The 15748-nt window shown below is 37.3% G+C and overlaps 1 long non-coding RNA gene across 11 annotated transcripts in view; it reads left to right on the top strand.

Moving 5' to 3' along the window:
* The window catches only part of LOC134737132 (uncharacterized), a 306918-nt gene that overhangs the window by 91729 nt on the left and 199441 nt on the right, over positions 1–15748 (top strand). For 10 of the 11 annotated variants that reach the window (XR_010121738.1, XR_010121729.1, XR_010121732.1 and 7 more), the window contains exon 2: positions 10999–11190. This is a non-coding gene — a long non-coding RNA (uncharacterized lncRNA). Of the gene's footprint in view, positions 1–3847; positions 3908–10998; positions 11191–15748 lie in introns of those variants that run through there. The other variant, XR_010121735.1, reaches the window with a different exon arrangement.

Genomic DNA, 15748 nt, shown 5'->3' with positions numbered 1-15748 from the left:
CCATATCAAGGCCTTCATTTTTCTCATCTCCAGTCCTGCTTATATCCATCCATTGGCATTCTGGTAAACAAGCTTTCCAACAACAACAGCAACATGAAAACCAGTAACAACAAAACATTTCCTTGTGGTGTTTGCCATTTCCAATATATAAACAGTCTTACCATGGCCAATTTCAAGCTACCAACAATTTAACAACCAGTAAGATTCCTAAATCTTTGAGAATTGACTCTCCTGTGCCAGCTCAGCACACCACTGTCTCAATGCAGTACCCAGTGCAGCCAGTCATCTGTAATCTCCTTGCTTAAGAACCTTCAATATCTCCCACTTCCTTTAGCACTAAGTCCCAAATCCCTCTCTAAATTGACAAGCCCCCTACACTCTGGCCCACATCCACCTCATTTTTTTTTTTTTTTTTTTTTTTTTTGAGACAGAGTCTCGGTCTGTCACCCAGGCTGCAGTGCAGTGCCGTGATCTCGGTTCACTGCAAGCTCCACCTCCTGGATTCACACCATTATTCTCCTGCCTCAGCCTCCTGAGTAGCTGGGACTACAGGCGCCTACCACCACACCCGGCTAATTTTTTTTGTATTTTTCGTAGAGACGGGGTTTCACTGTGTTAGCCAGAATGGTCTCGATCTCCTGACCTCATGATCCGCCTGCCTTGGCCTCCGAAAGTGCTGGATTGCTGTCCCTCTTTTAACCACACACCAGCTACACTGTTTTGGTTTGCTTTTGTTTTCTAGTTCCTTTAACTTATCCTGGTATCTCTGGTCATTGAACCATCTATCCTTTGCTCCCTGATCTGTTCACTTTAATTACTTTTACTCCTTAGATCTCAGTTTAAACAGTCAACATCCAGGAAGACTCTAGACATTGTAAATCAGGTATCATTCTAATGTACACTTGTGTGCTTTCCTCAGATCAGAAAACTCCCTAAAGTCCCTCAGGATTACTTGTTTTATTACCTTTTCACTCACCAAACGTAAAAGGTCTCAGGAGCCATGTGTCTGAGATCATCACTCTTTTCAGGGTCTAGCAAAAGTGCCTGGCACCTAGCACACCTTTACCTTTTTATTCAATGGTAATTAAATGGGGATTTTTATCTGATCTACCTGATCCTTAGTACAGGGCATATTTATAAATAAAAGAAATTCATAGCTATATTCAGTTATATTATAACTTTTGCCATTAAGAGTCAAGTAAATTCCAAAAGAAAAGGTTTCCCATATTCTCGCCACCAAAATATGGTTTAAAAAGTAATATATTCTGAAAGCTGAGGTCTTACGAAATCAAAGTTATGTAGCTCATGGCGATGACTAAGGAATGCCACTCTTAAAGGGGATTTCTGAGTATAAAACAGGAACACATTCTTCCCTAGTCCAGAGCACACACTTTTGAATCTTGGTTCAGGGCCTAGAACCCAGAGATGAATTTTTATAAACTTGTCAAAGCTAATAAACAAGAGATCTCTGTATTAAGAAAGAAGTCAGAGCAGATGATCTTCATGTTTGTGTCCAATTCAAGAGTTCTAAGAATACATAAAATAAATATGGGTGGTAGGTGATGGTAGAATAATATTCTCTTCTGCCTCCACTTAGTCTTTTATCCTGGCACCCTGGCAGTGACCCTGAATGTTAGGAGAAAATGTAACTGCGAATAGAGACACACTTCCACCAAGCAGTGCCCGGAAAGAAATAGGGTAGCATAGTGAGAACAATTTTGTTTGCAAACCATCAACCTCTACTTTAATGTTAGTGTTGGAAAAAAATTATCTTCAGAGATTCAAGGAACTAAAGATATATGTAAAAACAAAACATAAAATGCTTAAGACATTGTGTATGTGTATTCTTAAACCTTACAGATTCCTAGATGTGGATTCCCACATAAATCAACCAAAAATATTAGAGCAGTTTATAAAGAATGCCTTATAAATATTGCAATGTATTTTTGAAACCTCAACTAAAATTATAACCCCACAAATAATAAACAGCCCTCTTCCTTTCAGGATGTGAGTGCTGAATACCTCCTATTAGAAGTCTAAAATTAGCTCTACAGGTGGTGTTGGGGGTATACATCTGTCTGTGATATAGTCTGTGCCCTCAGGATATGCACAGTATAATAGAAGAGACACATAGTGGAAATACTTGTAATTCGGAGTGATGAGTACTGTCATAAAGATATGTATAAACTATTCAGGAACAGGGAGTGAATACCACGCGTTTCCTTTTAATTACTTCTTTAAAATGCCACAGAATATTTTCAAATAGATCTTACATTATATGTCTCCCTCTCAAATTTTAACATACCAGATGCATTATTAGATTAAATTTGCATATTGATTTTAAATTGTATTGCATTTTCAAAAATGTTTACATGTGAAAAAAAGTATTTGTATAGAAGTAAAGAGATAAGTGAAGAAAACTAACTTCAAAATGAAAGCCAAATTCTTCTTAGATAGGTGATTCTATTAATGGGGAAATATTATATTACAAATATATCTGATAAGTGATATGGTTAGAAAGGTATCTTTTCCTCCAGTGCTTAGGTTTTGGCTGGGCAAATTTGGGGTGAGGTGTGGGAATGGTGATAGCACTCTACAATTTAAGGACGGACTGGAAAGATAGTTTCCAGGGCAAACTCATTTGTGAAAGAAGTAAAAATAACAGAAAAAAAGGATAGGAAAGTAGGGAAACACCGATAAGAATATTGTGAATTATTCACCACGTTCACCCTAATCAACATATCGATCACCTCCCATAACCTTTTTTTTGTGCTGAGAACATTTAAGATCTACCCTCTTAGCAAATTTCAAGTGTATGATACACTATCGTTATTCGTAGTCACATTGTTGTAGCTTAGATCTTTTTAACTAGATATAATTTTTAAATAGTTAACTGTATCTCAATAAAGTTGGGAGAAAAACTTAAAATTTAAAACACTGTGAGTTTGTCCTCTAATACATAAAAACCAAGAAATTTTCATCTTGAATTTTACAAGAAAGGAGTGGGGAGCATAATGAAATGTGAGATATAGACAGGGCTGGGTTCACGGGCATGCAAACTATATGATCACCCTACATGTTGTTTAATGCTCTGCTGTTGTCATCTTAAAATTCCTAATAATCTTTGGAGGTATATTTTGTAGGCAAAGTCCAAATGAGACAATGGAGCTTGTGTGTGAGCAGAGGAGATAAGAGCAATATGCATATCTGCCATTTTTGCTGCCCTATTTGCATGCAATAGTTTCAATGTCACATGAGTGTAGAAATCCCAGGGACCTACCCTGCATGGGAGTTCAGCAAGACTCAAAGCATGAATAAGGTACGTGTATTATGTCTACTCTTGAGCAAGTGGGGCCACTGAAAATCCTTAGAAATCACAGTGTCCAGTCAAACCAGAACTTGCTTAAAATGCAGAAAGAGGGCAATAATTTTCCAAAAAATACAAATAATCAAGAAATCTATCATACCACTTACGTTGCTTCTTTGTATTAGCTGACCCTTATGCTAAAAATGTTAACATTATGGGAAGATAGGCAATACATAGTTCCTTTTCCTTTCAGTTCTTTTTTATTCATCAGTAAGCCTAAGACAGAGAGTGTTGGTAGAATGTGGACACATCAAGAAATGAAATAAAAAATAGCTGAGTTAGTTTTGTGCAGCATTTTTGTGGTTCTAGTCATAATTACATATATACGCATGGATGAGTTGTAAAAGATAAATTGTAAAATATCAGTGATTCTACCTATAAATTAAATGTTGTAATATGGCATTAAAGCTGGAATTGCATAATGTAAAGATGAACAGTAAAACTCATTCTAATAATTTACGATTTTGATTTTCTTTACTTAGAACAATGATAAATAACAAAAAAAAAATACCATAACCAGTAGAGAGAAAAACTACAGAGGTGAGAAAACTTTTACATTTTACTGTGTTTAACAGCACTTTCTTTCCTGCTTTATGTGTTTATTTGTCACTAGGCCTCAAAATTAAGTAGCAGGCCTTGGATGTATAAGGTACAGGAAGGGAGAAAGGGAGGCAGCAAGATGAAAGGAGAGGTCTAGAAGTCTCCTGGACACATACCCAAAGGCAAAGCAAGGGATGGAGGATTACTTCCCAGGTTCTCAGGTGACTTCAGCTCAGAGTGATTTTCTTCTCCAAGCTGTGGTTAATGAAGTTTTCACATATGCTAAATCACTATATATTATGTATTTGATACTAATAAAAATGTAAACTCATTATTGGCAGAGGCTATACTTTAATCTTTATATATGCATATTCTCTTACAATGATGTCATTATTAGAGAATTTTTAAAGTATTTAACTTATATCTGTTGAGTCTACCCTCAAGATATGTCCAGAATCTGAACATTTCTCCCAGCCTCTACCTCTACCAGGGCTGGCCCACCACCATCATATCATACCTGGATTATCACAATGGTGTCCTAACTGGTTTCCTGGATTTTGCCCTTCCTCCCATTACATATCCTTTTAGCACAGCAGCCAGAGGGATTCTTTCAAAATTTAACTAACAGATTAAATGCAATCCCTGTCAAAATGCTAATGACATTCTTCACAAATTTTTTTTTAAATCCTAAAATTCCCAAGGAACAACAAAAGACCTCGAATAGTTAAAGCAATCCTGAACAAAAAGGACAAAGCTGGAAACATCACACTACCTGACTTCAAATTATACTTCAAAGTGTGGTAACCAAAACAGCATGGGACTGGCATGAAAATAGACACGTAGACCAGTGGAACCCAACAGAGAACCCAGAAATAAATCCACACATTTACTACAGATTTGACTGTGTCTCTACCCAAATCTCACCTTGAATTATAGTTCCCATAATCCCCACGTGTCCTGAGACGGACCTGGTGGGAGGTAATTGAATCATGGGGGCGGTTACCTCCATGCTGTTCTCCTCATAGTAAGTGAGTTCTCATGAGTCTGATGATTTTATAAGGGGCTTTTCCCCCTTTTGCTTGACATTTCACCTTGCTGCTGCCAGGTGAAGAAGGATGTGTTTGCTTCCCTTTCCACCATGATTGTAAGTTTCCTGAGACCTCCACAGCCCTGCAGAGTTCTGAGTCAACTAAATCTCTTTTCTTTATAAATTACCCAGTCTCTGGTATGTCCTTATAGCAGCATGAGAATGGACTAATATAGTAAATGAGTACCTCAGAGAGTAATATGCTGCTATAAAGATACCTAAATATGTGTAAGCAACTTTGGAACTGGGTAACAGGCAGAGGTTGAAACAGTTTAGAGGACCCAGAAGAAGACAGGAAAATGTGGGAAAGTTTGGAACTTCATAGAGACTTGTTGAATGGCTTTGACCAAAATGCTGATAGCAATATGGACAATGAAATCCAGGCTGAGGTGGTCTCAGAGAGAGATGAGGAACTTGTTGAGAACTGGAGCAAATGTCACTTTTCCTGTGCTTTGGCAAAGAGACTGGAGGCTTTTTGCCCCTGCCCCAGAGATCTGTAGAACTTTCAACTTGAGAGAGATGATTTGGAGTATCTGGCAGAAGAAATTCCTAAGTGGCAAAGCATTCAAGAGGAAGCAGAGCATAAATGTTTGGAAAATTTGTAGCCTGTCAATATGATAGAAAAAAAAAATCTCTGCAGAAAAATTCAAGCTGGCTACACAAATTTGCATAAGTAATGATGAGCTGAATACTAATCACAAAGACTATGGAGAAAGGTCTCCAGGGCATATCAGAGACCTTCATGGCTATTCTTCCCATCATAGGCCTGGAGGCCTAGGAGGGAAAAATGGTTTCCTGAGTTGGGTCCAGGGGACCACTGCTGTGTGCAGCCTTGGGACTGCATCCCAGCCCCTCCAGCCATGGGTAAAATGGGCCAAGGTACAGCTCAGGATGTTGCTTCATAGGGTGCAAGCCCCCAACCTTGCCAGTTTCCACATGGTGTTGGTCCTTTGTGTGTGCAGAAGATAAGAATTGAGGTTTGGGAACCTCTGCCTAGATTTCAGAGGATGTATAGAAATGCCTGAATGTCCAGGAAGAAGTCTGCTACAGGGGTGGAGTCCTCATGGAGAACCTCTACTAGGGCAGTGTGGAAGGGAAATGTGGGGTCAGAGCCCCCACACAGAGTCCCCACTAAGGCACTGGCTGGTGGAGCTGTGAGAAGAGGGCCACCAACTTTGAGCCCCAGAATGGTAGATTCACTGCCAGCTTACACTGTGCACCTGAAAAAGCTGCAAACAGTCAATGACAGCCCATGAAAGCAACCAGGAGGGGGGCTATACCCTGCAAAGCCACAGGGTGGAGCTGCACAAGGCTGTGGGAGCCCACCTCTTGCATCAGCATACCCTGGATATGAGACATGGAGTCAAAGGAGATCATTCTGGCACTTTAAGGTTTAATGACTGCCCTATTGGATTTTGGACTTGCATGGGGCCTGTAGCCCCTTTGTTTTGGCCATTTTCTCCCATCTAGAATGGTTGTATTTACCCAGTGCCTGTACCCCCATTGTATCTAGGAAGTAGCTAACTTGCTTTTGATTTTACAATCATAGTTGAAAGAGACTTGTCTTGTTTCAGATGAGATTTTGGACTTCGACTTTTGAATTAATGCTGAAATGAGTTAAGATTTTGGGGGACGGTTGGAAAGGAATGATTGTGTTTTGAAATGTGAGGACTTGAGATTTGGGAGCGGCCAGGGGAAGAATGATATGGTTTGGCTGTGTCCCCACGCAAGTCTCATTTTGAATTGTAGTCCTCATAATCCCCACGTGTTGTGAAAGGGACCCAGTAATTGAAGAGGTAATTGAATCATGAGCTGGTAACCTCCATGCTGTTCTCATGATAGTGAGTGAGTTCTCATGAGATCTGATGGTTTTATAGGGGGCTTTTTCCTGTTTTGCTTGACACTTCTCCTTCCTGCTGCCATATGAAGAAAGACGTGTTTTCTTCCCCTTCCACCATGATTATAAGTTTTCTGAGGCTGCCCCAGCCCTGTGGAACTGTGATTCAATTAAACCTCTTTCCTTTATAAATCACCCAGTCTTGGGTGTATCCTTATAGCAGCATGTGAATGGACTAATACAACAACCAACTCATTCTCAACAAAGGTGCCAAGAATATGCATTAGGGAAAGGACAGCCATCTTATCAATGGTGCTGGGAAAACTAGATAACTATATGCAGAGTAAAACTAGATCCCCATCTTTTACCATATACAAAAATAAACTCAAAATGGATTTAATACTTAAATTTAAGACTTAAAATTTTGCTAGAAGAAAACATTAGGGAAATGCTAAAGGACATTGGTCTGGGCAAAGATGTTTTGGGTAAGACCTCAAAAGCACAGGCAACAAAAGCAAAAATAACAAATGAGACTACATCAAGCTAAAAAGCTTCTGAATAGCAAATAAAACAATCAACAAAGCAAAGAGACAACCATCCCAACCACAATCAACAAAGTGAAGAGACAGCTACCTATTCCTGTCCTGTCCATGTGGCAAGGGAGCAATAATAAGAATATATAAGGAACTACAATGACTCAATAGCAGAAAAAACAAATAACCCAGTTTTAAAATAGGCAAAAACCTGAATAGATATTTTTCAAAAGAAGACACAGAAATAGCCAACAGGTGTAGGAAAACATTTTATCATCATTAATCATGAGGGAAATACAAATTAAAAGCACAATAAGCTGTATCTCACACCAGTTAGAAAGGCTATTATCAAAAATACCAAAAAACAACAACAAATGATAGTGAGGATGCCAAGAAAAGGTAATGTTCATACACTGTTGGTAGGAATATAAATTAGTACAGCCATTATGGGAAATAGTATGGAGTTTCTTTAAAAAACTAAAAATAGACCTACTATATGATCTAGCAATCCCAGTGTAAGGTATATATCCAAAAGAAAGGAAATCAGTATATCCAAAATATATCACATTCCCATGTTTGTTGCAGCACTATTCACAACAGCCAAGATATTGAATCAACCTGAGTGTCCATTAACAGATAAGTGGATTAAAAATGTGATATAGATACACAATGGAATATTATTCAGCCATTAAAAGAATGAGATCCTGTCATTTGCAACAACATGGATAGAACTTGAGATCCTTATTATAAGTGAAATAAGCCAGGCATAGAAAAACAAATATTCCTTGTTCTCATTCACATTGGGAGTTGAAAAGATGGATCTCGTAGAGGTAGAGAGTAGAATGGCAGGTACCCGAAGCTCAGAAGGGTGGGGGTTGGGGGTAGATGAAAAGAAGTTGGTTAATGGGTACAAAAATGCAGTTAGATAGAAGGAAAATGTTCTACCATTTGATAGCACAGTAGGGAAATTATACTTAACAATAATTTGTTGTATATTTCAAAATAGCTAGAAGAGAAAAATTAGAATATTCCCAACACAAAGAAAACATAAATGTTTAAAGTAATGGATATCCCAATTACTCTGAATTGATTATTACACATTGTAGACATATATAAAAATGTCACATGTACCCCAAAATATGTACAACTCTTACTTATCAATAAAAAAATCTAGCCCTTAATAAAGGATTTAGTATCAAAAAATTAATTCAGATCATGTTGCCCTTCTGCTGAAAGCTGTTATTAAAGCCCATTCCACAGATTGAATCCAAGGTTCTATACGTGATCTGGCCCCTGCTCCTTTTTTGAATGTATCTTTCCTACCTTCACTTTTGACCAGCCACACTGACTTGGAGTCAGTCTCTGACTCCAAGAAGTATGCAATCTGTTTTGTGTACATTTGGAAGGTACACAAAATGAATGACAAAATAAAAAATATTGATATAACACATACCATATACCAGGGACCATTCTAAGTGTTTTAAATGTATTAATTTGTTTAATCCTCATGATAGTACCTATAAGGTAGATGCAGCTTTACTAGTGAGAAAGCTGAAACACAGAAAGAATAGGGAATTTGTTCAAGGTAAGCAATGTAAATGGAACAAAATCCCAGGCAGTCTGGATTTAGAGTTACTTTCAATCTATGTATTGCTTCCTTGCTGTTTCCTAGCACACCAGATATATCCTTGCCTGGGGACTTTCACAATGGTTCTTCCCGTCTCTTTGAATACTCTTCCCCAGGTACCTCAGTACTTTGCTCCTTCACCTCTTCTTTGTTAAGCCATTCTCATTTTTAAAGTACAACTCCACTCCCACCCAAAGCATTCCTTCTTCCCTCTTCCATGCAGTATGATTCCCCACAGCACTTAGCCCCAGCCAGCCAGTATGTATTTCTTATATTTATTTTAAATTGCCTCTGCCTGGAATATAATCCCCATGAGGGTGAGGACTTTTTTGTCTGTATTGTGGAATGCCATATCGACAGCATTTACAACAGTAACTGACACTCATTGAGAATCCAATAAATATCTGCTAGATAGATGACTAAATGAACACCAGATGATTTACTAGCATGCTTATAGGTGATCATGAGTCTCCAAGAAGACCGTGTTTCTGTATTTTATACCTTTGGGGAAATAAGTGTTTAGTACCATATGTCAATGTAAACTGTCATTTTTCTTTATTTTTTTTAAGAAAGATACTTCCCTTTATATCTTCACCTTGATTGTAGTATATCCCTTGTCACCAGAGAGTGGTGAGGTGTAGAGCACCACACTGCAGATATTTCAGAGATTCTAGAGGAGCTGTCAGGGGCTTGTAATCCAGCAGCTTAGTCAAGCACTTGCCCTGATTAACACCTTTGAATATCCTCAGCATGTCTATGGTTTCGTTTTTGGTGCTGGTGTTGACTTTTCTTGGGATTCTTAAGCCAAGTGGCCTCTTCTGCTGCTGAGGTGCATTTGAGCATGAGAACTAGCCATGCAGCTCCCATACAAACATGTTTCTCTTGATGCAAGCAACTCTTAATCCCACTTTACAAATCTCAGTCTAGCTGTGAATACTAGGAATGTAAAAATTGAAAAATATTAAATATTATATATATATATGCTTTCCAAAATACAGTTGTCTTTAGACAACTGCAAATGTGCAAAAAAACCTGATTGATAGTTCTTTAAAATCTTCATAATCAAAGTATTTTCTTCCAGAAGCCAAGATGTGTATTTTCAGAATTCTTTTCTTTGCAAATAACAGAAACCCATCTCAAAACAGATGAAGAATAAAATGGTGAAGGCTAGGAATAAAAATGGCTACTGGAATATCTGTAGTGAAATAATGCTACATGAGTCTCTCTCCTTCAGACAATTCTCTTTTATGTGGTAGGCAAGATGGCTGACCTATATCCTGCCAACTTATCAAGCCCAATGGAGAGTAATAGTTTCACTAATATTTATGGCAAAAAGCTAGAGAAGAACTGTTCTGACTGAGATTACATGCCACTTGTCCATCCCTTAACCAATCTCTTTAGCTAAAGGGAGAAATACTCTGATTGATTGGATCTGGAGGTTCTGACTGCTCTTGTAATTGATGAGTGGAGTGAATAGGGCTATCTCAACCACAGAACCACAGGAAAAAGTGCTTCTTATACTGGAAAGGTCTATCATAATTCTCAATGTAATCTGTCATAGACCAATCACCTGACTATTATTTACAATACTATTTCTAGGCAAGTTTCATGATTCAGATCTCCAGAAAAGGAGAGGCTTTCAGAAGTCAGGAGGTGGATAAAGTGGTGGTCTGGGTATACAGACAGGGTCTACTGGATGCCTTCTACTTGTAACAGACGATGTTCACTATGCCTATAGCGCCCATATTTTTTTTTTTCTCTTTAATCTTCAAAACAACTCTGGGAGGTAGATGTTACTAGTCCTCATTTTTGTGGCTGGGAAAGTAAATTGCCCAAGTTCACAAGTTTGGTCACATAAAAATTAGAGCCCAATTCTGAACCCAGATCTAATTCTGAAAACCATATGCTTTTCGACATAAGGTAATATTCTTAGTTGGAAAATGTTGATGCCCTGACAAAAGTAGAGGTTTTATTTTGTTTTCTTTCTTTTGCTTTCCTATTAATCAGAACATGTTACCTGTTAGAGGTCAACTTTGAGAAAGTGACCTATTTCCAGGGTCCAGGAGCATGGGTCCCAGATGGCCTGTGAGATCATTCGCATTGAAAGCAGCAAGAAGGACAAGAAAGGCTTTCAGGTGATCTCAAGATGGAAGACTTCCTGTTCCTCTATAATCATAATATTCAAGGGATGGAGATTTGGTAAGATATTTTATTTCCATATGTAATTGATAAATGTATTATTTGTCATGGATTTTATGTTAGTTGGTATGGAATGTAAGAGTATGTTATTCACTTATGTAACTACTATTGCTGAATATTTACTATGGGTTAAGCATAAAAAAAGAAACCTAAGGGCATAAAATATCAATGAAACAATAAAGACATAAACCAGTGCTAAAGATAAAGAAAGAAAGGTACAAAAGGAAGAGACTATATGAGTCTCTTCATAAGCAGAGTCTCACATAGGCTACCTTATGTACTTTGACAATTCTCATCCTCGTAAATGTAAAGAAAGGATATGTTAAGGCCAAGTTCTGCTCTTGTTATTCCTTCTACAAAATTACAGTACACTACGAACAGTATAGTTTCTGTCCAAGTGAAAACTTTCCACAATTACGATTCTGGCATTTTACTATTTGAAAAGAAAAATCTAATTTCTCTACAGAAAAACATGATTTCCAAATTAAACCTGGAAAAGTGAATAGTTCAAAATGCATACTCTCTCTGTTATTTAGAGTGGCCTTCAAGGATGCTTAGTTGGAACCACTAAAGAACAAAGTTCTTTATTTTTAGTTTTTCATTTTAAAAAAAAATATGTGCATATAAAGACCCCAAAACCCCAAAGGGAGCTTCACAGTGTTGTCTAATCCAGAATAGACATCATCAGTATCCACAAATATTTATTCACAGAAACCTTCAGTTACCCAATTCCTACAGGATTAAGTCCTGAATCTTAAATGGCATACTTGGCTTTCTGCATTCGGGTTCCTGCTTACCATTATGTCTTGCCTAAGTCACATCATCTCCCTCCTTCAGGATCCAAAGGCCTATTTGCCATTTTCAAACATCCTGTTGTGGGTGGTTTTTCATTTTGCCTCTATGCCTCTATATACATTTATCCCTTTGGGCACAATGTCTGTCACTTTTAGAACTAGGAAACTCTAATAATGCACCCTTCAAATTTTAACTCAAATACAATTCCAGATGCTGTTACCAAAGGAAAAGAAAATCAACCTAAGTATCTGCTCTCCTAAAAAATTTTTTGTCATACCTCTAGGACAGATATTTTACCAAATTATTTAACATTAAATTATGTTTAATTAATTGCATTTAATTATATTTTCCTTGATTTACTTAATTTAGGTCATTAATCTGCAAGTTTTTCAAAACCACTGTTTTATTCATTATTATGCTTTCAACCCCTAAGGGTGCTTTTGTATGAGACTAATTACTCACTTCATAGTTGGTTAATTAATTCATTACTTTCCTGAACTACATGCTAAACAGTATTCCAATCGGTCAAGATAAAAAGAGACATAAATAATGCCTCTGATTCCAAGAAGTATGCAATCTGTTTGCAAATGGAAGGTACACAAAATTAATGACAAAATAAAAAATATTGATATAACACGTACCATATACCAGGGACCATTCTAACTGTTTTAAATGTGTTAATTTGTTTAATCCTCATGATACTATCTATAAGGTAGATGCAGCTTTACTAGTGAGAAAACTGAAACACAGAAAGAATAGGGAATTTGTTCAAGGTAAGCGATGTAAATGGAACAAAATCCCAGGCAGTCTGGATTTAGAGTTACTTTCAATCTATGTATTACAACATAAATGACCTAATAATACCAAAAGTTAAATTTAGTTAATTACATTAAACTAAAATGACTTTAAGTGTAAAATAACTACACATTCAACTATTAACACATACAAAATATCCATACAAAAATATTCTATATTTTAATTTGAATCAAGGGCTGTGCCTTCATCCCACGTATCCTCTCAAACACCATTAAACTTGTAGAAACTCCTAACAGCTCCTTCTTAAGGTCCCCCATTGGTACAAACTGCCACCTACTTCAACCAGGGAAGCTCTGTTATTTTTTTAAATTGATACATGATAATTATATATATTTATGAGGTATATATATTTTGATAGATATATACAAATACATAATGATCAAATCAGAGTATTTAGGATATCCATCACTTCAAAACATTTATCATCTATTTGTGTTGGGAACATTTCAAGTCATTTCTTTCAACTATTTTGATATATACAACAAATAATTGTTCAATATAGCCACTTTACTGTGCTATAGAACAGTAGAACTTAATCCTTCTATTTTTTATGTACTGGGGCTTCATACAGGATTTTGCCCACTGATCAAGTAAAAGGTACTTTGGAAATCACTGTTATATCTAACATATATAAATATATGTAAGACTCAGGACTAGCCTCAGACAAAAAACAAAAAATGAGTAAAATGTTCCTTCTGAGATCACATAGCTCCCTTCATCTCCAACTCCCCATATTGCCATCAACAGTACCACTCTCCACAACCACTACTAACTGCACGTGTGGTTAAGCCAACTTGAACTAGATGGGAGACACTCCCCAAATCTTGCCTTTATTAACCAACTATGTCCTGAACTTTTCAACCCATCTCCTCCCTCTTTCCTGGTCAACACCATTTTGATATCTGTACTTGATCCCCTCTTTCTTCTCTACTAACACTCACTAAACCTTGGATTTGATGCTAAGCACATGCTTCCTTCAACACTCTTTATTCTGGTCTTGTTTCCCATATCATCCCAAATGTCCTGGCCCAGGACATCATTCTGGTACCAGTCCAGGTCACTCGTATTCAGAAGAAAATAGAACATCCACAGGGTCTTGATTGGGGCTATAGCATTTGCTGATCAGAGATGTCTCAGCTTCTATGACTTTATATTTTATAGATTCTTATAAAGTAAAAAAATTGGATTTCTGTTGGTAGTTTGAAGCACTGCTGGAAGTCTGGGTTCCAGAGGCCTATCAACTGAATTGATTTTTCTGACCTGCCATCTCTTCCAAACTCATGTAAAAAGGAATTATAGTGTCACCCACCTCTTCTATTTTATCATTCTTTTTCTGCTACGGTGTCTGTAAATACAAGGCTCTATTTATAGGTGGTACTGTTCTCGGCTCCAGAAACCATGAAGAATGGGCTTTAAAATAGGGCTACATAAGTTAAAATACAGACAGGAAGTAGAATATCTAATCAACAAGACCTTCAAACCCTTATATGAGATTGAAAGACAAAGTCTTATAGGAACTTAAAAGTACCAATAGGCTGACACTGGTATCATAAGTAGCATCATATGTAGTCTTTTAAATAACCCTTAACAACATTTTATGTTTAAGGCAAAACAGAATGGCCAAGAACCTAGCTATTCTAATATTTCTGAAATTGGGCTTGTGGATACAGAAACACATGTCCATTGGACTTAGTTAATGAACAAAAGACAAGTGCTGCTGGATGGCAGATAACATAGATGGATGAATATAAAATGTATAGAAAGGGAGAATGCTGGAAAAGAATCACAAAAGTAGAAGGTGGAATTACCTGACCATCAAATTCTAGGAAGTCAATCCAGTAGACACCCTATTATAATGCTGAAGGAATGATGACAATCTTTTTGAGCCAGGAATCATGTGGTCCCTAAGACAATTAGGTAGTTTGATAAGCTGCAAAGACCTCTGTAAACAATACCAATGTAATAGAATAATTCTGATGTATTGGAGAAGATTAATCACGTATATATCTTTAAAAAACAGAAGATGGGAGGAAATAATCTCAGAAGGAGTATCTTCTCATACAGAGAACACAAACAACATGCTTAATACTCGTTCAATTTTTTAAGGAAAAATTTGAGAGCATCTTAATAGGGCTTGGGAGTCACCCATCTGACCATATCCATCTTCTTGCAGTTATTTAAAGGTAACTTCTTTCCTTCTTATTTTTCTTCCTTCTTCCCTCAACCCCTCTCCTTCCCTCCTTTCCCTTCATCTTCCTTCACCAAATATTTATTACATTTGCACTCTATGTCAAGAACTTTGCTAGACAGTTCATATCTTTATGCAATGGGTCTTGAAGCCATTAGAGCCTAGGACTGAATCCAACTGTGTAAACTTTGACAAGTTGCTTAATCTTTAAACTGCTATAGCTTCATTTGTAACCTGAGAATGGTGGTTACTTATCTATCTCCTAGGTTTGTGGGAAATATTAAATGAGATAATCCATGTCAAGGATTTAGTATTATACTTGGCATAGGTAATAATCCAATAAATCTTAACTATTATTATTGTTATTTTTAAGATTCATTGTGGATTCACTATCTATGATCTACTCCCTGAGGCTGCTTTGTAATCTTCCTCTAGGGTTTCATAGCATCCTATGTGTATGTGATCTATACTGTAATGCACTACCCAAAATTCCCTATAAGAAAGGACTTGCTTCTGAGCTTACAGGAAGTGTGGTCATGAGGCAGCCTTCAAATGTCACCTTCAGGGTCTGCCTCAGCTACAAAGAGTGACCTCAGCCTCACCCAAGGTCATGCCTTCCTAGGGCAGCCCACATCTAGCCACTGAGTGAGACAAAGATTTAAAGGCCCAGGCTGACATGGGACAGCTCTAGTGGGCAATACTTGCCCCAGAGGTCCCACCATGTTGCCCAGTGCTTTGGCAGACCTGCAGCACATTTTA

This window comes from Symphalangus syndactylus, chromosome 7, assembly GCF_028878055.3.
Source record: "Symphalangus syndactylus isolate Jambi chromosome 7, NHGRI_mSymSyn1-v2.1_pri, whole genome shotgun sequence".
In the NCBI taxonomy this organism is placed as follows: domain Eukaryota; kingdom Metazoa; phylum Chordata; class Mammalia; order Primates; family Hylobatidae; genus Symphalangus; species Symphalangus syndactylus.
Note: the sequence above shows the minus strand (reverse complement) of the source record. Positions and strands in the feature narration are given on the sequence as shown.